Source organism: Mixophyes fleayi, chromosome 1 (assembly GCF_038048845.1).
Source record: "Mixophyes fleayi isolate aMixFle1 chromosome 1, aMixFle1.hap1, whole genome shotgun sequence".
In the NCBI taxonomy this organism is placed as follows: domain Eukaryota; kingdom Metazoa; phylum Chordata; class Amphibia; order Anura; family Limnodynastidae; genus Mixophyes; species Mixophyes fleayi.
Window position 1 is genome coordinate 293,293,612 of NC_134402.1, and position 27,025 is coordinate 293,320,636.

A 27,025-nucleotide genomic window follows, 5' to 3' on the forward strand; every position below is an offset into this window, starting at 1 on the left:
TAGTGTGCGGGCCGCGTTACTTTCACGAGCACTGCGGCCAATTGAATTCTCCCCTCAGAGTGTATTCTGAAAAATGATAGCTAGAATCTGCTTGGTTATTATGGGCAACACCTCCACATACATGTACACCTTGATTGGAGACACCAAGGGGTGCATGACACTACCCCCCTACCAATCCACACACACACACACACACACACACACACACTTATGATGCAGCAATAAGCCCCTAAAATAATTTTGAAATGGAAATTTTCTCTGAAACTGTTGAAAAAGACATTCATTGAGGTTTTTTATTCAGGTACATAACTTCTCCAGTGTAACAGAAAATGTAGCTTGCCTCAAGACCTCCATGACCCAATGATATTGTGAACTACACATTTAAGTGAGCCATCAACAGGAACAAGTGGAACAGGGAGGGATTTACAGGAGAGAACTTCTTGAGCACAGATTTCAAAATAGACACATGAAATGAGTTTGAGATCCTCATGTTGCTATTGATCTTTAGATTGTCATAGACATTACCAGATCTGAGAGAAATATCTTCTAGAAGTTAACTCTCTATTTTTGCAGCCTGCCAGAACAAAGCATCCACAGCATTTGGATCTCTGACAATTCAGAAACTTAAATAAGTTAACTTTACAAATAGTTACCATACTGTATGTGAACATGTTACGTGTAAATTACAGGGTAATAATAATATATAATAACAGAATTCACAGTTTGAGATGTTATCATATGAAAAACACAGTAGCTACCTTTTGACAGTTAAAAAGCAGAAGTTAATTTGTTACAGTCATGAAACAATCTGTGGAAAAATACATCAACATATTTAATAACTCTATCATATAGCAATATCATTTTTTTCTACTACAATAGTTTCACATAAGAATATAAAGTTCAAGCCTTCTTTTACAAACTTAACTATTTCTTGTATGTGAAAAACCATTCAGCCACAAACACTAAGATTTTTCTGGCAGTATGTTGACCAATGTGGTAAGAACACAGTTTAAGAAGTGGAAGTTTAAGATTAATGATACCCTCACCTCTTTATCCACTCTATGGCTTGGTGCTTGGGACTGATATTTATCAGCAGCAATAATCTGATTTTTCTTACACAATTATATTCCCATATATTTCATGCTTTTTCATGCATTCCCACATAAAAGGCGTAATACTCAGGACCCAACCAAATTTTTTTCCTATAGAAAAGTACAGATGGAGCAAAATTCCAATTAAAAAAATCTGTAAAGCTTTTGAGTGTTATCACACATGTATTTGTATTTAATTATCTTAGAACTGTTTGCACCTAATAAGGCAGTGAAATATTTTACACATCATCAACTGTAATGAGGAAACATCCTAGAACGTCTGCTGGCCATGTAAAAAATTCCTGCAGTCATTTATTTTATATATTAATATGTATAATAACATAAATCAGAGCAATAACAATTGGTTTAAAAGTATGTCATTTCATAGTTTGGCCTTTATTTATCATTTTAATGATTATTAATGTGTCATTTTTTTTATCACTGTTTATCACAACGATAAAAAATGACTAATCTCTGACTTATTTATTGCTCTAGAGGTCCCCATTCAGCTCTGTAGATCATGCACTGGGTTCTGGAGTATGTATGAAACTGGGAGCTCAATTTATATTTGCGATTCTACTGTTTAAATAGCAAAAAAATAATATAATTTTTTTGAAAATAGTAGTTCAAAAGTAAAAAAAATAAGGCAGATATTAAATAAAAGTTTTATTGTATGGAGCAAAGCATTTTATCGAACTGCATTCTTTTTTACTATATTAACTTCACTCAACATTAGGATATTGTATCAATGTGGAAAATATTAGAGATGAGCGTTTCGGATTCAGATAAATCCAACTGATCTGAGAATTCGGTTTCTGAGTAAATAAAAAACACAACTCAATTCTTCATTGCAAAATCTGATCTGAAAACGAGGAAATACGTAATTTCCAGGAAAATATGGAACCAAAATGCTTGCTATACAGGAAATTCATCATTGCACTTCCAGTTAATGCATTCCAAGCTGGAAAGCATACCACTGGAATGTGCATTTGATAGTGAAGGTGCATTATTGCACCTCCTTGGTACATGTCTTAGTTACTCATGGGGAACACACAGCTGCTAGGCAGGTGTCCCAGTGACTCACCTAGAAATCACTGTGTTTGGTTGTTATAGTGAAAACCTGTTTGTGTACTTCCAATTTTGACATTTCCAGGTATGGCCCTTTCGGTTATACGTTCCAGGGTGGAAAGCATATTGTTTGAAGTGCCATATAGAGAATACAAGGAAGCTATTGCCTTATATATTTTGCAATGATATGTGGACTATACCTTTTGGCGAATCATGAGCTGACGCTGAAGATGGCCTCTCTCTCTGTCTGTCTGTCTATGTCTGTGTGTGAGTGTGTGTCTATATTAGGGAATTTAGACTGTAAGCCCCAATGGGGCAGGGACTGATGTGAATGAGTTCTCTGTACAGCGCTGCGTAATTAGTGGCGCTATATAAATAAATGATGATGATGATGATGATCTTGGTACCGAATTAGACAGACTAAACATGTATACCATTAATTTAGTCAGGAAGAGCTTTCATAGTAAGCAAATTCACATGAAGAGCCAATTCCCAGATTAGGTATATGCATTTTACTCCATTCAAAAGGCAAGAAAAAAGAATGTGTATAATAGGGGCACTCCAGGGCGGTCCAAAAATAAAACTTCAATTTTATTAGATAAGCATAAAAAATATTAGGTAGAGTAATGAGCGAAATATTTAATATAAACATGAAGACAAACAGTGGTTAAGTAAATTAAAATACAAACTGTGTGTCACTCACCGGACTGTGAGTACCATTTCTCCTGTGTTCAGGAACCGTGGCCGTCCGCCATCCTTAGGGTCTGCGCATGTGCAGCCCTTATTAAACCTTCAGTACCTGTTGCTTTTAATTGATTGGATGATCAGGCAACCCTCCCTATTTAAACCCCCTGTGATCATTACCTGGTTGCCTGATCTTGGAGTCTCATTCCCCATGAGCCTCTGAAGGTATTCCTGTGTTTCCTCGTGTATTCAGCTCCAGCTGATTCCCCTCTACTACGTTTGTGGTTTCCAGACCACTTCAACTCTCCTGTGTTCATCGTGCCTGCATTCAGCTGATTTCTATCTGCTACTGCTGCCGGATTCCAGTCTGCCTCAACTCTCCTGTGTTCATCATGCCTGCACTCAGCTGATTCCTATCTGCTACTGCTGCCGGATTCCAGTCCGCCTCAACTCTCCTGTGTTCATCGTGTCAGCTCTCCACTGATTCCTATCTGCTTCTACTACCGGATTCCAGACCGCCTCTACTCTCCCGTGTTCAGCGTGTCTTCCCTTCGCTGCCTCTGCTACTACTGCGGGATACCAGACAGCCTCAACTCTCCCGTGTTCATCATGTTTCCAGTTTTACTTACTACTGCTTCCTGAGTATTGCTCCGTTGATACTGGTTACCTGCCATGCGCTGCACCAACCTGATTACCGCTTCCATCCTCCAGTGGTCTCTCCTCCTGCCGGCGTTCAGCCGTTCAAGTATTCCTGCACGTCTCACTGACAGCCTGCTCTCCTGAACCGTGGTATGCATACCTTCCATTGACTTTGCTTTTGTATTGCGTATCCGTCTGGACTGTGTTGTGTTCATCTGCGGAGTCTTCTATCTACTGAAGCTATTGTGACTATTGACTTTGTGTCCTATTACCTGGATCGCTCTAGTGACTTTGTATACTTCAAGCAGCGCTTGTCAGTTATTATTGTATTGTGGATATCATCGTGGGATCAAGTTCCATGTGCCCCGTGTATCCTCTGCATTACATTCATCTCCTCGTGTCCCTCCTCACATATATATAGCAGTGGTACAACTTGCTGACGCAGACCACTGACTCCTGTTTCCCTGTGACACCTGTTTCTAGTATCCTCTCACATAAGCAGTGGTACAACTTGTTATACGCAGACCACTGACTTCCCCGTTACCTACTTGCACCTGGAATCCATTCCTTCACTATAGACAGTGGTACAACTTGCTATACGCAGACCACTGACTCTCACTACCTCCTTGCTACTCCTGGACATTCCTCCTCACTATAGCAGTGGTACAACTTGCTGTACGCAGACCACTGACTCTCCTCACGTTTACTTGTCCATCTGGTTCCTCGTGTACATTCATCTACTCATTACCAGTTGCTGCTAGTCATAGACTTTCTTTGAGCATTCTCTCACCATCTGCTGATTCTCCTGTTCCGTTGTCACCCTGCTACCAGAGAACCATAGTACCAGCTATATTACTCTGGTAAGTACATCATCTGGTGATATCCTGGGCAAAGACTCCTAGTGCCCGTGACACTGTGTTGCACTGCCCCAACTATTCTCATAAGATATTTATTTATAAATACAAAAAATGGCTACAATGGTCCACAATTAGGACTTGTGAAATATATGTGGATCATTTGCTTAGTAGTTTAAGGTCAGTGTATTGAGAGCACTTCACCTAATAAACATTGGTAGCAAGTAAAATACTGCAACTAATTAAATATATTGCTTCAGGGTTATCAAAAGTACTCTACTCTCAGTAGTCCAATTGGAGAAAATAGCAATATTATAAGAGGAATCGATCTCTATTAGAGACAGATAATGCCGCAGATTCAGACGATCTAGAAATGCTATTCCCTTCTGATTGCGGGATTTTGTGAAGGTCCCTACCTAGTAATAAGCTGGGAAGCGATCAGGGGGAAGTTTGTAGCCCAAAATATAGGAGAATAGTGGAGCAGAAACGCCAACGCGCGTTTCGCTCAGCAGCTTTTTCAGCTCCTGAACAAATCTTTCCCTTCCAATTTCATCTTTGGGATATTATTATTATTATCTTTTATTTCTATGGTGTCACAAAAGGTCTGCAGTGCCATGCAGAGAGCATAGGATGAAATAGAACATAGCAAACAGGGCAATAAAAACAAAGTGCAATTAAATTATCAACCTTGGTGAGAACAGGTACAACGGGCATGGAAGTAAAAGTGAATTCCTGAAGACTTAGAAACTAGAAAAAAGGAAAGAGGGGGAGTGGCGAGTGAACTAAAGCAAACAGAACCTGTGCCCAGGAGTGTGGGCGCAACAAACAGGATCAGAGTAAGTGATGGAGATGCAAAGGCAGGAGAGAAGAAGAGACCAAGGGCAGGGGAGAACAAGGACATTCACTAAATATCAGGAAAGACTTGTTTTCCTAGCCCGCCTCACTTCCTCCTCCCTTTTCAGCATTGAGCAGGAAGTTTGCTGTGCTAGTGCAATTTCTGACTTGCCCTGCTGTGTGTCTCTAAAGCCTCAATGTTAGCACGCCGGGCTCACCATTTAAAATCTTGCCTGTTTTCTAAAAGGGCATGGCTACTTCACTGTTGCAGACATATTACCAGTTTATTGAGCTTGTCTCTGTGAACCAGCACTCTGTATCCTGTATCTTCATAGCCGGCCAGTATAGTGAAGATTAATATTATCTTTGATTTATAAGGCGCCACAAGGCTTCTGCAATGGTGTACATAGGGTGTAAGAAAATACAACAGAATTACATAAGTACATACAGGAAAGGACAATGGTTACAGATAAGCAGAATAATAAATGCATGGATGCAATTAACAGAACAAATCATATGGCATACAAAAACAATTCAGCAGAGACACAGAGAACAGTTATGAGACATAGGGTAGAGCACGCTGCCCTTAAAAGTTTACATTCCATTTCTCTGATCAGCAGCCCAAAACAGGTTATAACAACAGATAGCGCATTCCTGTTACATACTTTAAAAATCACAGATGAGAAACACACATTGCAATGAGATGAGGTGTGCTTCAGATTAAATGAGAACTGTGGCAGCTGACATATATACTTTAAAAAAAACACAGGTGGACTATGGAGCGCCTGTGCAGTGCAGCACAGGACACTCTTCCAGAATGCCCACCCTTAAAGTTTTGTATTTGCTGTTCAGCTGTCAGGGGTTAAGGGGCAATCATGACTCCCCCCTTGGTCAGCCAACCAGCTACTCCAGCCCACCCAACATCTTCTCAAGCCCTCCTGCAGCATGATGATGTGGAGCACTCAACAGAGGGCACTCTACCATCTGGATAGCCCACCAGCTTGTCCGTCATTGTAGAGTTGCCTGTCCTCCATCTATGTAGGTAAGTCATGCGTCAATACCCTCACCATGTGAGTTCCTCCTTATCTCCTAACTGTCTCTCTCTCAGTCTGTGAGTCTCACTCCTACCTTCTGCCTTCCCATCAACATGTTAGTCCCCTCTGTCTTTCCCTCCACCTGTGAGTCTCTGTATCCCTCCCCCCCTCTGTTTTCTTTCAACATGTGAGTCTCTCCCTTCAACCTCTCCATCTCCACCTCAGCATGTGATGCTCTCTCCTTCAATCTCCATTCCCCCCCAGTCTCTCTCCCAGCATGTGATTCTCTGACTCCCTGTCTCCCCCCACAGCATGTGAATCTTCCCTCCCCTTTGTCTCCCATTCAGCCCGTGAGTCTGTGTCCCCCCCTTGTTCCCCTCTGTCTACTCCTCAGTACGTGAGTAGGGCCTATTAAATTATTGGTGGGGGCTATTCATTTAATTGTGGGATGGCTGTAGTGGGGGCTATTTAATGGTGGGGTCATTGTAGTGCCTATTAATTTAAGGTGTAGTGCAGGATACATTTAATTGATTGGGGGTTTGGGTTATGGGATAAGGAGGTTTATCTATAAAATTGGAATGATATTCATTTATTGTTGGGGCTGGTAGGGGGAATCCAATTTATAAAATGTGAATACTATTAATTTAATTTTGGGAAGTAGACTTAATTATTAAACATGTGTGTTATTGGTTTAATGTCAGAGTGGTTGAGAGGAGGGAGTCCTAGATTACTCACTGGCTTTGCTTTACTTGAAGTGAATAATAACTACCTGATTTCCATACAGGGACTAAACAAGATCCAGCAAAGTAGCAACTGATCTTGAGACACCAGCAACAGCATCGGATTGTCTAAGCTGCAAGAACAATACTACAGGGTTTTAGAACAGTCAAGGGTTATGCATGTCTGCATAGTAGGATGGCCAAGGAGCTGGGGAGCAGTATCTACTCCCATCAAGATTGGTGGTGTTGGGGAGAGGGGAGGCACAAATGGTATCTCTCAACCATGGCACTAAAGTTTTTAGTTACTCTTAAGAGTACTGCTTGATCTACAGTGCAGATCAAGTAGTGGATCAGGTTAACAGAATACAAGTGTTCAGGAACAAAACAAAAAAAATATTATTATTATTATTATTATTATTATTATTATTATCCTAATGTTCATGTTACACATTTCATGTTGCAGAAGCAATAATAATAACAATAATTATTATTAATATGCAATAATAATAATAATAATAATAATAATAATAATACCAGAGATCTAGAAATATAGTGTGCCCTACTTGTTGTTTTTGCCAGTGTATGGGAAAATACACTGATATTTACAACATATACAAAACCATCAAAGAAGTCACAAACCCACAGTAAATCCCCTTTAATGATCAAGGTTAACTCAATGAACTTGATATGTTATTGTTGTTTGTCACTTTATTGTTGTAAATATGCTGATTGATCAGTAACTGTTTCAAACCAAAATTTACTTGCCTCATTCATTCTGCAGTTTTCATCTCTGTGTGCAGCCCCATCAGCTACGTAAATAACACGTCTTGAGCCATTTACTTCTACAAATATACCCAACTTGCAAATAAACTCCCTAGGTAAGTAATCAATAACAAATATTAATAAAATAATAATAATAATAATAATAATAATAATAATAATAATAATAATTCCCAAGATCTCTCACCTCTTTTACAAAATAATCAACGGCTCCACCTATGTTCTCGCTATTCTGAGCAGTTTGGAAATTTAAGAGTTAATATATAATCTAATTAGAACTCAAACCTTAAGCACTGCATTAAGAAATTGATGTCAGTTGAAACCGAGCCCAATGGATATTTCTTAGTAAGCTCGATTTTCAACACTTACAGATTGCCAAAATTAAGGGAATAGTGACTTCCCTTAGTTTATATCCTTATTTTTAATTTGAAGGTCACAGGTGATGTGCTGGCAGGCCAGAAGTAACTTGCAGGCTGCCAGCTGGACAGCCCAGATATAGCCTATTGAATTGTTTTCATATCATCTAATCTAAACGAACATACTTTACTTCTGTATAATAAATATTAGAATTTTGACACTAAAATTCTTGCACTATATCCAAAGGGAGTTAAGAAATATTGAATGTGCAGTGTGCAGCAGTCAGCTGTTTCCATAAATGGTGCTTCGGGAAAGGTCAGTCACTGAATGTATGGTGAAGTTTATTATTACGCTTATAATGAGGTTTTTATGACATCAACACATCCCTGTGGCTCAGTAAATACTAACACTATGATAGCTCGGCAATAATAATATTGTACTAAAAACATCAGGATATTGACAAGTGCTTTGCAAAAAGAATGTACTATTTATAAAACTAAACATACAATGAAAAGCTTAAAATGTAAACTTAAATATCTAGCAGACAGATTGTACTAATGATTTAGGATGGATGCCTTTTACAAACATCATAATTATTATTTCATGTACATTACTATGTATGTTTTATAGTTTTATGGCAGATCAGTATTCCTCCTGCAGAGCAAAAAGAAATGCTTTGGCAACTGGACACCAAAACAATATGAAATTAGAGAGGGGAATTAAATCAATAGCCAGTCCACAAGGAGACAGCATGTTCTCTCCTCTGAGCTGTTAGCAGGTGCTCAGCGCATACTGATAAGCTGATAAAAGGCTTATTCAATAGACTAGTAGCAAACACATGCTTTGTTAGAGATGACTTTTTAAGTCACTATACATCAAAGAGAGAGTGTCAGCCTTTGAGGATAAACCTATGATGACTAGTGGTGCTCTTTGAACTCATACTGAGGCCCTGGGACTAGAAAAAAAAGTGGCTGCATTTTTCTCCAGACTCTGGAAGGATTGAGAGCTTCAAAGCGAAGAACTATCACAAGCAAGGGGAATGCATCGATTGAAGGAATCAGTGTGAAATAGTCTTTAATAATTACCAGAAAGCTGGAATCGACCGGTCTTTTGCCAAGCTATATTTTATCTTTATTGGATTAACTGTGACACAGTAGGTTATGTCAAAGGGAATCTACATGAATACTGAAAGTAAATGTGGTGTGAATAATACATGGCTCACATTAGATGCAGCAGCCTGCAAAGTTTTCCTTTACCTATTCAATTATAATAAAGCAACGCTTTTAAAAAATAAATTGTCTTGTTATAATCAGGGGACTTACTAAATTAACATTTGTGACCAATGTGTATTTTGCTGTTACTAAATTATGGCAAAACAAAAAAGTCATTTGTTTTCTAGATGATCTTTCCCACCAAGTGAAACCAATCATGGGAGATATGCTTTGAACACATTCATTATAAATAATTCAAATTCTGTTAAAAAGGATGTTGGGTATATTTTGTATATATTGTAATGCATTATTACAGTGTAATCAAGGAAAGCAGCTTTGCTACACAGAATAAAGTGGTATTTTTCTTGTTTAGTCTTCAGGTATTATCAATAATATTTTTTCACATGTCAAGTTGTGGTTAAAGGGAGGCAAAATAAGTCTGTAAGCCTTGACTTCACTAGAGAACCCATATTAGTGTGTATCATTTAGTTTGATGGTACAATGTCAATAGCCAAGGGAATCCTTCACTGTGCTGCCTCTGCGGATATGCCCTACAGCTTTGTAATACAAAAATGTCATTGATGATGAGTTCAAAATTATCTGATACAGGGTCCAGCACAGGATTTTCGTAAGAGGGGAAGGTAAGTCAAATATGACCTTTACACCAAAATGTCCATATTTTCTGTACATGCATATTATGGAAACATATCAAACTGCCCAGCAAAGAGGAGCCAGAATATATATTTTTCTTAATTTCTTACACAACCCATCCAGTGTTTATGAACTAGCTGGTTGATTGCATTGTACTACCTAGTGAGAAAATTAAAAAATCCATAGTTTATGGACTATTTCGCCCAAGTAATACACCAGTTTTTTTGGAAGCAATCACTGGAAGAGAAGAGCAGTCACTCAAAGAACAAGGAGGTCATTGCGGACTTACATATATAAGGTTACTTCCTTTCCCCATTCTTATCCCACCCAGTTCTCCTACACAGACTAATCTTAATGTCACCCCAAGCTTTAAGACTGCCAACACTAACCTCCTCCCATCAGTCTAACACTAACCTCCCCACCTGAAGCTCCAGAGCCACACCAGGATGCAGCAGGAGTAAAGTAAAGACGAGATGGATTGTGGAATCAAGGATTGGAGCTCAGAAAAAAACAGTCCCACAATAATAATACACCTAATTACATATTTCACTGAATATAAGTAATGTTATTGTATACTTTTCATTTGACCAATGTATTAAGCTCTAGTCTCACCCTCTGTGGGCTGGCCATGCCTCTCCATACTACTAAGTGGGCCACTACTAGTGAATTCCTGGGTGGGCCTTTCATGCCCCAATCCATATATTGAAATTCACAATATATGAAGAGCTTTGAAATAGAAACCAGGGATCTGAAATAGATGAATTACAAAGCTTAATCACAAATACCATTTAATATATTATACACTTACAATTTCATAGTATACCAAGGCATTGAGCAATTTCTGTTGTCCCAAAAGAAAGGAAAGCTGGTCGTAGTGCTATAATAAAGTAGGGAGTTGCCAAGAGTTCAAATGTAAGTCTTTATCATTTATAAAATAAGTGTTCCATTGTCTGTGGAAGTGGAAGAACTCACTGCTGAAACACAGTCAGGCTGACAAGTTTTATTACACTGTGATTAGCAGATATTTCTGGAAAAAAATATATTTAATATATTGGAGGATACCTCCTGTATTGAAGAAACATTAATTAACTGCATGTAATTGTAAAGAATACTAATGTGATGATCATACTAAATGAAATAACCAGGACACTATATTGAAAGAAAAAAAAACAGGATTAAAACTTAAAAAATAACTCAGAAAATTTTTCTAATTGTTTAAATTTTAGGATATCCTTTTCATCTGTTTGTAATGGTCTGTAGCTAAACACATTACAAGCCAGGATAAAAGGAAAACAAAATAAAATACTAGGGCCTGATTCAGCATACATACACAAACATACAACTGTTTGTGTACCATGTGTTCTTTTGCACTGTGCATACTTAGAAAGTGAACTACGCAACTGTGGCTATTCAGACCTGTGACTTTTTTGGCACTTACAACCTCTTTGTCAGGATTCACTAGGATGAGTGGGATCCTTCTGTTGTTAACTGAGATTGAAGGTACTCCATCCAGAGGTGCAGAATCTAACAAAGCAGAAGGTTTTCACCAGGGGTTCCCGCAAGGAAATTTGGGGTTTGCAGCTTCCACCCTGCAGGTCGTGGCCCTCTAGGTGAGATCCCAGTGAGCAGTGAAAGAGAACTGAGTACAAGAAGAAGGTAGGCACTAGTTAGCCACTAGTGAGTAGAAGTGCAGAGCGATGCTCTATGATAGTCCAGAGAGGAATAGGAGAGATGGTGTGCGGAAGTTACCACTAAGTAAGTGGAGACAATAAAGGATAGTCTGCGGAAGCACACTTGGAGCGATGGCCTGCAGTACTTACAACTAAGGAGTGGTGAGGGTGATAGGTAATTTGCAGCAGCGCACTTGGAGAGATGATAGCGGTGATCTGCAGTAGTTACCACTAATCAATGGAGCAGGTAGTAGGTGATTTTCAGCAGCACACATGGACAGATGATAGCGATAATCTGCGGTACTTACCACTAATGAGTGGAGCAGGTAATAGGTCATTTGCAGCAGCACATTTGGAGAGATGAGATGCAGGCAGGAGTGCATGAGTTGCTTCCAGGCCAGGAGTCTGACAAGAAGAACCAGCACTAAGAGGTGCTGGGAGGAGCCTTATAAATGAGAGGCAACCAATGGATGAGCGGAGTAGATGAGCACCCAGTGAGATGATCACCCGCGCATGCGCAGAGCCGTTTGCCGTCCCGACAGCCCAGGAAGAAAGCGGGGAATCAGGAATGAGTAGATGCTCAGGTTACCGGGTGGCAGCCGCTGGAGAGCGACATGTGACACTCTTACATCAGAAGGGGGTGGGAGGGGATGTTCTAACATATGCAATGTACAGTAGTGTTCGGACTGGAACGTAGTCCCATATACAACTGAGAAGCTTTACAGTAATTGCCTTCATAACATATAAAAGGCATTTGTACATGCTTGCAAGCTGGATGTAAGTGTCTGAGGGGTGTCAATTGGATACAGGAGCGGACCTAGACTTTATTATTAGGGGGGGCGATTTTGCATAATCACATTTTGCATAATCACACCCCTCCTTTACTCTGATTGGCTGTCCCACAATTAGCCTCTCCCCCGCCTGCAATTGGCCCCACCCTCTCCCGTTTTGGTCGGCGGCTGGGACCTATTTTAAAGGTAGGTTTTCTGCTGCTAGGGAGGGCGAATGCCCCAATCAACCCCCCACCCTCGATCCACCACTGCTTGGACATATCTGCTACTCATTCAGACTTGGACACAACTTCAACTATGAATACAGCATGCATACTGTTGCGTGCAACTGTTTCAATTTCAACTTACACTTACTTACACTTGCATTCAACTCTGAATCAGGCCACTTGGGTTAAAGGCAAACTGCGGAGAACCAAGAGGCCACCTCGGGGTGTGAAATAAAACCAGTCTTCATATACCAGCAGACAACAGAGTTTGTTCGGTGCTACAAAACTGTGCATAATATATTAAATTCTATTGATGATTAAGCCTCACATTTCAGCTTTCATTTTTCTATTCCAGCACTATTCATATTTATTGGATTATGACAGGCAGAAAATGGGACAGGGCGATGATTGTTACCTAACAATGCATTTAACAGCCAGGTCGGCATTTATGAAGTAGAGCTCCCCCATAGTCAAACATAGACAAAACATATATGGAACTGGAAAAATCTAATTAACACAGAAGTGTTGTGTTAAACCGTTTTTCGTCAGAACACTCCCTCTCTCCTCTAAACTGTACCAGTGAATTGTTAAATGACTTAGTTTTCACACTTTAAATTAGATAAATTCATTAGCACAATGTAGTGCTGTTAGGCCTGTATCTATACATTTATATGAAGGTCATGCTTGTTTATGATTTTGTTTGCAAGGATGATACATGCAAATCCTATTTAATCTGTGCATCCTAATGTAACTATTTAACTCAATGACCACATTTAATTGTAACTAATACTAATGTGATGATCATACTAAATGAAATAATCAGGACACTATATTGAGATTTCAGAAAATTATATGATAATCATTTTTTATAGCAGAAGCAAAGTAAGCTTCGATCTTCTGTAGAAAAAAAAAACAGCAAAGGTTATTGTTCAGCGAACTGCAGTTTGCACTGTCATTTGCTGCAGCAGTTCTTAATTGTGCCTCATTATAGCAAGACGATCATTACTCTGCTTGTCTGTCTGATTTAGGGACCACTAAAAGTGTCTTGTAACAAGCAGCCGAGCTGTCTCCTGTGCAACAGTCCTTTGGCTCTCACCCTCATTACTTAGAATCTGTCCAATTATTTGTCATTAAAGTAATAAAAAAGAACGGCAGCAGAAAATGTAGGAGGTAATTGCTGGAGTCATGCCGAGGAAAAAAATGCAAACTGTTTTCAAGGCACTGGGAAGGTGACATCGTTAATTAAGTGTTAGAGAATATGCAAATCAGTCACAATCTCAGGAGACTGTAATAAAATTGAGAAAACATTATTATCACTTGGAATAAAGACAAAGTTATCGTCACACTGGGTGGTTCAGTCATTTTCTAGTTGTTATAAAAGCAAAGAGAACAACATGTACGTAAGGTTTCTAAAAAATAGTTCAACCAAATTTTTATTTTGCAAACACTTATTGAAGATCGAAATTTTAGACACTGCTTTGTATGCAGTATTTTAGAGGCTTAATTTTAAAGTCCTAAACCATGCCCAAACTGCTTTTTTCCAGCATGCTTTAGACATTTTTAAGTAAAATGTTAATTCAAAAACAGCCTAATGCAGGAGATATTGTAGATAGGCAGATTACTGCATCAAATTGCAGTCCCCATAATACTCAAGAGGGCAGCAGTCTGGGTAATTTTATAAAGCTTCAAAAAGCTTAGCTTTTGGAAGCTTGATCGCGATGGCTAACGCTGTCTAAAGATCCTATGGGAAGAGCATTACATGAGAGGAATGTTCAGATCCCTCTCCAGCAGTGTTGTTGGCCTCCCCTGTGTTGGTTTCTGCAAATGGGATCTGCACATGCGCGACCTAGGTTGCGCATGCGCAGTAGAGACTCCAGAGGGTAAATGTATCAGTATGCAGTATTTTAGGGGCTTATTTATGAAGTCCTAAACCATGCCGAAACTGCTTTTTTCAAGCATGGTTTGGGCATTTTTAAGTAAAATGTTAATTCAAGAACAGTTTAATGCAGGATATATTGTAGATATCTCCTACATTAGGCAGTTTACTGCATTAAACTGCAGTCCCATAATACTCAATGGGGCTGCAGTTTGGGTAATTTTATAAAACTTCAAAAAATGTAGCTTTTGGAAACTTGATCCTGATGGATAACTCCATCTAAAGATTCTATGGGAAGAGCATTACATGAGAGGGATCTTCGGATCCCTCTCCAGCAGTGTTGCTGGCCTCCCCTGAGCTAGCTTCTGCAAATGGAATCTGCACATGTGCTACCTAGGTTGCGCATGCGCAGTTAAGACTCCAGTGGGTAAATGTATCGAGCTGCGATTTTGAAAATCCTGCGATTTTTTCTCGGGAAAGTTGAAACTCACCGGTGTATTAACCTGAGATTGGATGTAAAATCTCCACAGATGAGTTTTTTAAAAAAATCGCTGGTTTCCAACTTGCAGCAAAACGTTTGTCTCGATTTTTCCGCACTCAAGCTATACAAATATATGAAGCTCCAATTTTGCTAACCCGATGGAGTTTCAAATACAAATTGACAGATACAACAGAATGCTTCCTAGATGCGAGATTGCCAAACACATCACTGTTACACTGCCCTGCCTATACAGCCGCTGGCACCGGCAGCTGTCAAAAGTTTAAAACTAGATGACTGTTTGAAAACAAATGTGTGGCATCCCCCCGTCTGAGCACTATTAACCCTAGTACTGCCAGCCTACTGCTGGTTGCGCAAAAATCGAGGAAAAACTTGCGTGAGGTCCCCTCGATTTTCACGGAACCAGCACTAGGCAAACCAGCCAGGGTGGCTGGCACTATAGCAGGGGGACACGCAGGGTCGGATTAACCCGAGGTCTAACTGGGCTACAGCCCAGGGGCCTTGGGCATTTTGGGGGCCCGCTGGAGTTCATCAGGTCAGGGGCATCCCCTCCACTGGCTCCGACTGTCAGCTGCAAAATGGCAGGCAGCTAACAGCAAATGTTATGCTGTTAGCTGCCTGCTGTCACTGTAGTCCTTCCGCTTCGTGCAGTAATCTACTTACTGAGGAGATCTCACGAGAGTGAGACTATAATTCAAAGTCTCATTCTCACGAGATCTCCTCAGTAAGGAGCTTACTGCGAGCCGCAGAAGGACTACAGTGATGGAAAAACAGAAGAAGGTGAGCGCTGGGGGGGCCTCACGGAAGCGGGGAGCTTACGGATGGGGGGCCCTCACAGTACACTAAACCCGGGGGCCTCCAGTATCTTATTCCGGCCCTGGGGACACGCGGCAGGGGTCCCCCTGCAATAATGACAAACCAACCTCAGGCTGTTCAGTGCTAGGCTGGATTCCCTAAGAGAGGGATCCACAAAAAATAAACGAGTGGGCACCCCCTTTGCGAATAACCAGCCCAATGCTGAAGGCACTACGGCATTTCCTACACCCCTGGGTAATATTGGCAATGAAATTGTAAAAAAAACAAGCAGATGGCAATTTTCATTTGTGGAACTACAAGTCACAGCCAGGCCGGTCTCCCTAAACAGTCTGGGCATGCTAATGCTTGTATAACTACAAGCACCAGCATACCCATGGCAGCCAGGTATTGCTGGCACTTGGAGAACCACAAGTGCCAACATGGCCTGACACCCATGGCTGGCTGCAACCTGTAGTTCCAAATAAAAAATGTTAAAAAAAAACACAACACACTGATTTAAACCACAACATTTTAATAAATATAATAAATCCTCATTAAATACATAAACACACTCTTTAATACCACATCTATTTATTAAAAATAATAAAAACCCATATACTCACCAAAATGATGTCTTCTTCTTTTGTCAGCAGTTTTTATTCCAAAAATGCTTTAAAACCATGTCCATATAAATTTGTATTCCAGAATAAGGTCCATGAAGATGTCCCCAAAATATTTGTATATCCAAAAGTCCATGCTTGAATAAAATCTTCTGATCTTCGGGTCACATAGACCCCCATATTCGTGTATCAAAATGTCCATGCTTGTAAACAATCTTCGGATCTTCCGGTCAGAAGGACCCCCCATTTGTAATTCCAATCGGCTTGCACTCTTCGTTCTCTGGGTCAGGGGGTCCCCCATTTTGTGTCTCCAAACCGGAACATGCTTAAAAAAAAATAAACCCAGTAAATACACGACACTTACTATGCTTGTACACTGCACAAGCAACGCGTCGCTAATGACCATAACAGAGCCGCAAGCTCTGTTTATAGTCTAAGGGGTTTTCCATGACAGAATAAGCATCATGTTGTATATGGCAGTTTTCACCTAAACACAGGAGAGTTGGCTAAACAAGGGCATGTTTGAATTCCCAGCAAATCGCTAGAGATGACCAGCGATTTTGAAGATCAGAGTAAAAAACACAGCTTAATACATCTGGCGACTTGGGGATTCAAATCGCAGGTTATTGGCCACGATTTGGTGCGATTTTAAATCGCTGAAAAAAATCGAAGCTTGATACATTTACCCACAGGTCAGGAGATTAGATGCACTGTCCAAACATGACTTTATTAGTAAATTTCCCTGAAGTGACAGATGATACTTTACAAGGCAAAAAGCTAGTAAATATTAAATAGGCACCCTAATCACCAATTCAGATCATTACTAAAAGCCAGCTGTAAAAGGTACAAAAATGCACTTTTTACACAAGCCAGTAAGTAACCTTACACAAAAGTGCATTGATAAAGCTATTAACTCTGGTAGCAGAGGAGACTTATACATATAGTTTTTTTTTATTATTTTAAAGTTATAGGTTATTCTGTAAAAAAAAGTATATTGTACAATTTGAATCGATCAACAGTCTAATTGCTCATTCTAGTGCAATTCCATCTGCATGGTTCTGATATCCGAGTAATAAATAAATAAATAAATGTTTTACATTCCCCTGTGCTACCTCCAATTGCAGTAATATACACCTTAGATTAACATCCAATTTAACCAATATTGCAAAATATCCAAAAAACAAATAATGTGTGCTGTGCACTATTGGTACATTATGCAACAATAGAATTTTAATTTAGTTTAATTACACTTCAGTCTACAGCACTTGGTATCCCCTGGTAGTCTCCCATCCAAATACTAACCCAGCCTAATCCTGCTTAGCTTCCAAGATGAGACAAGATTGGGCTTGATCAGGGTGGTGCACCTTTAGGCACATCTCAACACAATGTCCTTTTAATGTGATGTGTGCCTTCTTCTTAATAGAAGTGTGTCACTTCCTTTTTTTCTTCAAGTGTTACAATATAAACAAGCAAACAAATATTGTCCTTTAAAATGATGTATACTTTTTCTTAATAAAGGTGTATCACCTCCTCTTTTTCCTCCAGTGTTACCTATAAAGATACAAACATAAAAGATCATAGTGAAACTGTGCTAGCTATTAAACCTAATCAACTGTAATCTTTCTTCTGATTTAAACTTCACTGCAGATATATTCCAATTAAATTTCAAACTCATAAATAGTCTAAAGTATAATTAATGAAATTATATTGTTGTATAATGTACCAATAGCGCACAGTACACTTTATTTGTTTTTTGGATGGTTTTGATATGTCAACCAATTAGAAAGCAGTACAAAGGCAATTCAACTGACAACAGGGCATAGTTAAAAAAATGTAGCAAAAAATTAACAAATAATGGCACTTATAGTAATAATAATAATAATAATAATAATTATTATAATAATTATTATTTTTATTATTATTATTTGCAGTTAGTTTATATTTACAGTGGTAGTGGGAAATTTGTGAAAATCTAGAAAACACTTAACACTTCCCATGAGGAAACATTAATGCCCAATTAATAAAAAATTATCTTTTTCTATTCCCTTCATTCACAATTGTAATTCCGCTTTTCAATCACCCCCAACTAAGCTCAGCTGGAAACATGCAAGATGGTTTAGGCAGGTACCCACTGGCATTGCGTTAACATTTTTTATCCCAAGTGGATTGGCCATTGATGTTTTTGTGATCGTTTATTTGCCACAAGCTCAAGGACACAGTCTCAGGAGACTATGGTAAAATTGAGAAAACATTATTATCACTTGGAGTAAAGACAAAGTCATTATCACATTGGGTTGTTCAGTCCTTTTCTAATTGTTATAAAGTCTACTACGTGCAGTGGTCCAGTTATGTACATTATTATGTACAAAGTGCTTTTAAATAAAAATATTATATATTTAAAATTAGTTGTTTGTACTATATATCAATAGTTCTGCACTAGAAGACAATTAGTGTACATAAGTGCAAGTGGAGTATTGCAGATATACCTCCCAAATAAATTTACATCTAGGAAAGTTGTGGGCCATCATCTTCTTCCCGGACTTGTATTACCATCTATTGTGATATGCTTATCATGTATTCCTATCTGGTAGGAGTACCCGCGTCTCTCATTTAGTTTTGAAGATTTTACGTCTAGTAAGCTTGCGAGCAGGGCCTTCTCACCTCTTTGTCTGTTTTACCCAGTTTGTTTATTAGTTTAGTGTGTTTGTCCCCAATTGTAAAGTGCTACGGAATATGTTGGCGCTATATAAATAACTGATGATGATGATGATGATGATGATAGTGTATTTTAAATAAAGGAATGTAATTTTATATAACGAAAGTATTACACTAGATTGTTTTTCTTTATTCTTTTTGGTCTGTTACCAATATATGAGGAAATTTGTCTGCATGATACCATTTCAATGAAGAACATAAAGTACCTGTTTATATGCTGAATTAAAGATGTCATAGAGTAATGATACTGCTGGAAGGTGTAATTCAGGTCTGACTTCTATGAGGGCACATTCACAAGCTGGTGTTCTCGCCCTAAGCATTTCTAAAATATAAGTATTATTTTATGGTACATTTGTTAATAGTTTATGTGAAAAAGGGTAGCGCTTAAAAATTTCTTGTCATCTATTTTAAAATAAACCGACCTATTTGTGTGAGGTCATATCAAGAATAATTGTACCAGAAATCCTAGTGGAGCGCTCTAAATATCTCATATCCTGTTTTTGTTTATATTCTGATATTTATTATTGAGGAAGGTTGTAATATTTTCTATTGTTGTCAAATGCCACATGTTGCTATGGGGTAGAGACAACCATTGAAAGTGGCAAAAATATGTTCTACTACTCAAAGAGAAAAGACAAAGTTCAGACCAGAGGGGCCTCTGAGAAGTACCCAGTTTTCAGAAAGTTCTTTGAAAAAGAGCAGGAAGAGAAACTACCATCCCATAGAGAATTGGACTGCTAATTGACATGCTGTCTGGAACCATGCCAACAAGGGGGAGAAAATACCCACATTATACCTCCAGGCTTGATTCTGGGAGCGCCAATCTCTTCAGAATTGTTGCACAGGATCCAATTGGAAACAACATTAATCATCAAGGTGCCCAAAAGGCCCGAAGGGAAGAGGTCCATTCATCCTGACTGAGTTTGGCTGCCAGATTCTGCTTTCTATAGGCAATCCAATTACCCTGGGTGGTCACTGACCTCGTCAGATGCTTACCACTAGCAAGGAACTGAAATTCCATATCTAGCAACAAGCAAAGGCTTCATTCAGGAAGTGTCCTTTACAAGCCCAAACGGGAAATGAGATCCAAGGTGGACTCTTCATGAAACAGTCCTGACAATCTTGGGTAAAGCATATTCTAAGGGCATGTTCATAACAGAGATCCACAATGGAATCTTCATGAAACAGTCCTGACCATCTTGGATAAGGATAGAACTCTGGATCATGCCATAAAGGAGTAAAATGAGACATAAGAGTAGTTATATCAACATGATATCAACAATAGTCCCACAGTTGGCAAGAGAAATTTATTGGTAGTCTGTTTTTAATTGAGCAAACCTAGGAGTGAGACCATTGAGCGTACTCCACAGAAAGATGCTTCTAAAGCAATCCATCTCAAAACATGAGCTGTGAGAACCTGAGGTTAATAATAATGTTTAAAATCAGGAAAGACCCTGCTGCTATTCATTGTTGGTTGTTGCATCGCGAGAAATCTGGCACTCAAAGATTTGTCCTTCCAAACAAAGCAGACTATGAATTGAGCTGGCACAAAATGAGATGAACATTTAGGTAATGGATTGTAGAGGTAAAGGAGTCTTCAAAGTAGATTTTAATTGCCATTTTAATAGCAATAATTCTCCCCAGCAATGATAACATCAATCTTTGCAACTATAATAGATCAGCCAAGATGTATGTAAGGACATGGGGTAAGTTAACTCCTAATAGAATGTTTCATAGCTACTAGTGGTGTATTTTCCAAAGTATTTTATCTTACTATATTTCCAGGCAAATTTGAAATTAGATTTTAAAATCCTTAAAAGGGTTGTGACACATGGACGGGCAGGGCCTCCATTTTTAATCTTATAACTTGAAATCAAGCCATAGGTCCTTAGAATTTTAGGCAACTTAAGAATAAAAGCAAGACATCGTTGGCAACTTTTGATAGTTTAAATTCATCCTTGCCTCCCACCACTCCCTTGATGTCTGGAGAAAGCCTTATATGATCATCCAGGACTGAGAAGATCAGGAAAGATGATGGGCAAAATTAGCTGGTGTCATTAGCTATATTGAGAGTTACTGACATAATGTCATTTACCATTTGCAGAACCGCTTACAGAGGGTTTAGAATATATATGGTTGAGATACCACTTGTTAAGTCACTACAGAATCCAAACTGCTGTAGGGTGTGGAACACGAAGGGCCATTGAATTCTATTGAAGGTCTCCTCTGCATCATGGGACAGCAGGAGGGGTGTTTTTTTAAAATTTATTGTTAATTGAATAAGACTGATAGTCCATCTGGTGTTATCGTAGCCCTGTCTACTACAAAACTTACTTGACTAAAAAAGGCAGGACCATGTTCAAACATTTTCAATAAATGTTGACGTCCTTGTTCAACACTGACATAGAGTATCCATGTAGCTTATGCAGTTGTTTGGGTATTTTCCCTCTTTTGGATAACAATAATTTTGGCCTCCCAGCCTTGCTTCAAAAAAGGATTGCCTTGTAGTATTCTGCTGAAACATAATAGGTAAAGTGGGTGGCAAGCACTTTGTTGAAAGAGTTTAAATAAGTGGCAGATAAGGCACCAGGGCCAGGTGCTTTGGCAGCTTTTAGCTATTTGCAATTTTAGCTATTCCTTCTTTTGTAATGTCAGCACTTTAATCTTCTATTTAGTGAGAAAGCCAAGTATAATCAGCATTGTGGTAGGAAATGTTGGGTTGTAACCTTAGCAAAGGGGTGGGATTGGAATTTTGAATTGCGTTATAGAAACTGTGATAATAATTTAGAACTTTGTAAGAGATCTTTTTAGGATCATAGACTGTCGTCCTTGTTTGGGATTTGATAGTTACAATATTTTATTTGGAGACTTTAGATCTCAAACTGGTATCAACTAATCTATTCACTTTGTCGCCTTCTTCATAGAATGATTGATTGAACCATTTAAGCAAGCAGTTACCTTATAGCTGCAATATTTTGATGCAGTCCTCTTTGGAACCAAATTTTTGTGTACCAGATCTAGAAGTCTGACTTGGTCAAAAAGTACAAGGATTTTCTGCATTCTTTGTTTTTGAAAACAATGTTGAACTAAAGAGATATCCCATATTGCTGCCTTATGGGCGTCCCACAGCAGCATAGATGTGATCTCTGTTGAATTGGTTGCACAGTAATTCCGCAAATTGTATTTTAATGTCTACTATGACTAAGCCACAATCTGACCAAGCTACTGAAAAAAATTGTGCCCATTTTTTTTGGGGCAGTTTCTGAATTTAGGTTGATCATGTCCAACTGAGTATTAATTTACATTGTAGTGTAATAAATGTATCAAATGTAAGATAACATGCTCAGACCATTCCTTTATTTTCTCTAAAATATACTTATATTTTCCTGTGACTTGTTTATCATACAGTACTTGAGTGCAAACACCAAAACTAATATTAGGTTGCTTACATAAACAACTTAACCTTATATATCTGCTGTTATATAGCATTTGCAAGGATAAAAGTGGCAAAAAGCTTTCTAGAAAGAAGAGTCTAACACAACAAGATCAGAGAGCAAGTGCAATCTAATATATTCCCCTGTACTCCTTTCATCTCTCCATAAGAAAAGTGCCTTCTTTCTCACTCCTTCTAAAGTGACTCTTCATCTATGAGTCACAAGTTACTAACCTTATACAAATAACTAGCATTTGGAAACATGTATCTTCACTTTCACTTAGTACATTACAATTCAGCGGTTAAATGTGCATGCATTATATATCTATCTATATATATATATATATATATATATATATATATATACACAAGTTAACCCGTGCATGATACTCATGCATTCTAGTCAAATCAAGCTACTTAAGGTGTTAAAAAGGTTCTTGTCATGCATTTGGGCCATAGCCCAGGCCTCAACCACCAACCACTCCCCACTGTCACCCCCGGCAACCACCAACCACTCCCAACTGTCACTTCTCCTTCAAGAAATATATATATATATATTTTAAATCTTTATAAACACTTTTAACAATTAACAAATTAAATTAACAAATTAAAAACATCTTAGTATACCAAATTTCAGCCCTTTCTGAATTTTTTTTTCCACACACACTAAGAATTTAGTAGGTCAGTGTATAACTCCGCCCAGCAGGTGGTGCTGCAGCTTGGCTTTATTTTTTACACACACACAGACAGACAGACTAACACACACCACTAGACATTTATATATTAGATATATATACATATATATATATATATATATATATATATATACACACACACACATATACAGTGCTTTTTTTGTCATAGAACTCACCGGAACAGAGTTTCGGCACCTTTTTTCAACGGATTTTCCAGATTTTAAAAGTAACTTTTGAACATTTGATGTTTGGTCCACATGGACTTGAATCGCCCTGTCGAGCGGCAAAATCATTAAAACGGTGCATGGGCTGCTTGTGTGTCGAGTCCGATGCATGCGTACTTCGTCTGCGCTGGTTGTGATGGCACTGCTAGACTGGTGGCACTGCTCAGCTTGTGATTGGTTGTGTGGTCGCGTGCTGAGTGCTTACTGCGGGCGGCGACCGTTATATTTCGTTACACAACTGACGTTTGTGGGATGTGAGTTCCGACACCTTCTTTCTTACCAAAAAAGCACTGTGTATATACATATATATATATATATATATATATATATATAGAGCATAGCAGCCACTACAAGTCTGAGCAATGAAGCAGTACATGGATGTTCAGAAGGGGCAATGGGTGTGCTTTGGGTTCCAGTGATATGCCTATTTCTGGTTCATGCGTTCATGGTCCCCTAATCGCAGCTTTGTAGCAAGATAATATTGGCAAAAGGTGGCTGAGTGGCTAGTATTGCTGCCGCACAACTCGTGTCATAGTTTTGATTTTAATCAAGGCTCTATCTATGTGGAATATGTGTGCTCTCCCTGTGTTTGCATGGATTTGCTCCAGGTCCTCCAGTTTCCTCCCAAACACATACTGGTAGGTTAATTGACTGACCTGTGTGTTAGGGAATTTAGAATGTAAGTTCAAAGAGACTGATATGAATGATAATATATTCTATGTACAGCACTGTAATATTGTTGGGGCTATACAAATTATTATTAATAATATTAGTAATAATATGCTAGCAGTAGTTATGGCAGGACTTTTAGCTGAATCCCAAGTAGTATCATTACTAGATACTCCCTGCAGAAGTGGGAGTAAGAAGGTCATAGAAGTTCTGCAGTGCTAAAATATATTTTGTACTCATTTTATAAGTTACAAATATCACACTATAATTAAAATGATTATTTTTTCTTTTATTTGTTAAAATTACATTTTAGTTTAAACACTAGTCAAAATTATTAAACTTCATAAAATTTCACATAATAACATAAATCAAAATGCTCAAAGCATAAAGACAAAATAACCCCAGTACAGAACACAATTCTGAATGTGAATACTTTTGCTACGTGATCCACAGTAGGAGACTTACAGTTCTTGTGTGGGTAGAATGATGCATAATCAATAATGCACAGTATTATCTTCCATCTCAGTGAACTACGGTTACCAGATCATTAACCATGTTAGATACGGAATAGAAATCACTAAAGTAAATTTAGCTTTGATTTTTTTTTCTAGTAAAAGCACATAGAAAAAAAATCACACAAAAGCTAATGCACACTACTATTGGAAAGCTATAATTTGAGTTAATAGCATAAAAAAAGCAATTGCCATTTGAACGTACCAATTACTCTAAGATTAAAAATGAGTTGCCTAAAATATTTACAATACAAACATTAAAATTGAGCTTTAAGCATTAAAGGACAAACATAGTCTATTAATTGGAAATGTTTATTTTCACATTATTATCTTTTAACAAGAGTGTAAACAGCTAAGGCTTGCTCTACTGAGGTAAAATTAAATGCAATCTCCTGGAAAGCAGCTTGGCCTAATGACCAAATTATCCTGAAAATAGTCAGCAATAACTCTTTAATTAAATATCTCTCAGATGACATAGTATCTTGTTTTAGTAAAAAAAATTATAAAAAAAAATATTGTTTTATAATGAGACATTTTCAGTAACATGTAAGGGCCTGAGTCATTAATAAAGTAAGGCAAAAAAGGAGTAAATGTTCTCCGGGACAAACCATGTTACAATGCAAGGGGTGCAAATTAGTTTATTATTTTTCACACAAGGAAAATATTGCCTTTTTGGTAAAGTAGCACAAATACTTGATAGCTTTAATTTAACTGTGAAATTTAAAGTTGACATGCCCTACCCCAACTATAAATCTGTCTCCACATTTGAAATTTACCTCTCCCTCCAATGCAACATGGTTTTGCCCAGGTGCAAAGTTTTTTATGCTTTGCTCTCCTTAATGGGTCAGGTCCTCTATCTTTAGTAACAATATTTTGTAATTGCATATGAAGTGAACTGCAGTAACTTCATTTATGAGTGTGACTAAAAATTACTAGCCCCAAAGAAACATGTTTATGGGGTTTCCTACCCCAATCTTATGTTCCTCACTCAGGTCACACTCCAGATTATAACTAATAAACTCCAGATTAAAACTAAAAACTCTCATTTCCCCACCCCCTCCCTCACATTCTAATGATTAATATAAATTAAAAAATTGATAAATTTGTAAGAGCCAGCTGTTTTGGGCATATTATTTTTGACCTCCACCAATTTAAATGCACCCTATCCCTATTTATCTCATTTTAATAATCTCATCCTACAAAGCGCAGTTTTTTTTTTTTCATGTGAGTGTGTTTTTCGCCTATAGTAAATTAGACTGTAATGTCCAATGGGGCACGGACTGGTGTGAATGATTAAATATTTTTCTGTGTAATATAGTGGCACTGCATATATATATATATATATATATATATATATATATAAACCCCCTTCACAACAGTTGGCCAAATCAAGAACACTCTCCAGGAGGTAGGTGTATATGTGTCAAAGTCAACAATCGAGAGAAGACTTCACAAGAAAGAATATAGAGGGTTCACCACAAGATGTAAACCATTTGTGAGCCACAAAAACAGGAAGACCAGATTAGAATTTGGCAAGCAACATCTAAAAAAGCCATTACAGTTCTGGAACAACATCCTATGGATAGATGAGACAAAGATCAACTTGTACCAGAGTGATGGGAAGAGAAGAGTATGGAGAAGGAAAGGAACTGCTTATGATCCAAAACATACCACCTCATCAGTGAAGCATGGTGGTGGTAGTGTCATGGCGTGGGCATGTATGGCTACCAATGGCACTGGTTCCCTTGTATTTATTGATGATGTGACTGCTGACAAAAGCAGCAGAATGAATTCTCAAGTGTTTCGGGCAATATCATCTGCTCATATTCAGTCAAATGCTTCAGAACTCATTGGACGCTTCACAGTGCAGATGGACAATGACCCGAAGCATACTGCAAAAGAAACCAAAGAGTTTTTTAAGGCTAACAAGTGGAATGTTATGCAATGGCCAAGTCAATCACCTGACCTGAATCCGATTGAGCATGCATTTCACTTGATGAAGACAAAACTGAAGGAAAATTCCCCAAGAACAAGCAGGAACTGAAGACATTTGCAGTAGAGGCCTGGCAGAGCATCACCAGGGATGAAACCCAACATCTGGTGATGTCTATGCCTTCCAGACTTCAGGCTGTAATTGACTGCAAAAGATTTGCAACACAGTATTAAAAAGTGAACGTTTGATGTAGGATTATTTAGTTTGTCCCATTACTTTTGGTCCCTTAAAAAGTGTGAGGCACATATATAAACCGTTGTAATTCCTAAACCGCTCACCTGATTTAGATGTAAATACCCTCAAATTAAAGCTGAAAGTCTGCAGTTAAAGTACATCTTGTTAGTTTCATTTCAAATCCATTGTGGTGGTGTATAGAGCCCAAAATATGAGAATTGTGTCCATGAT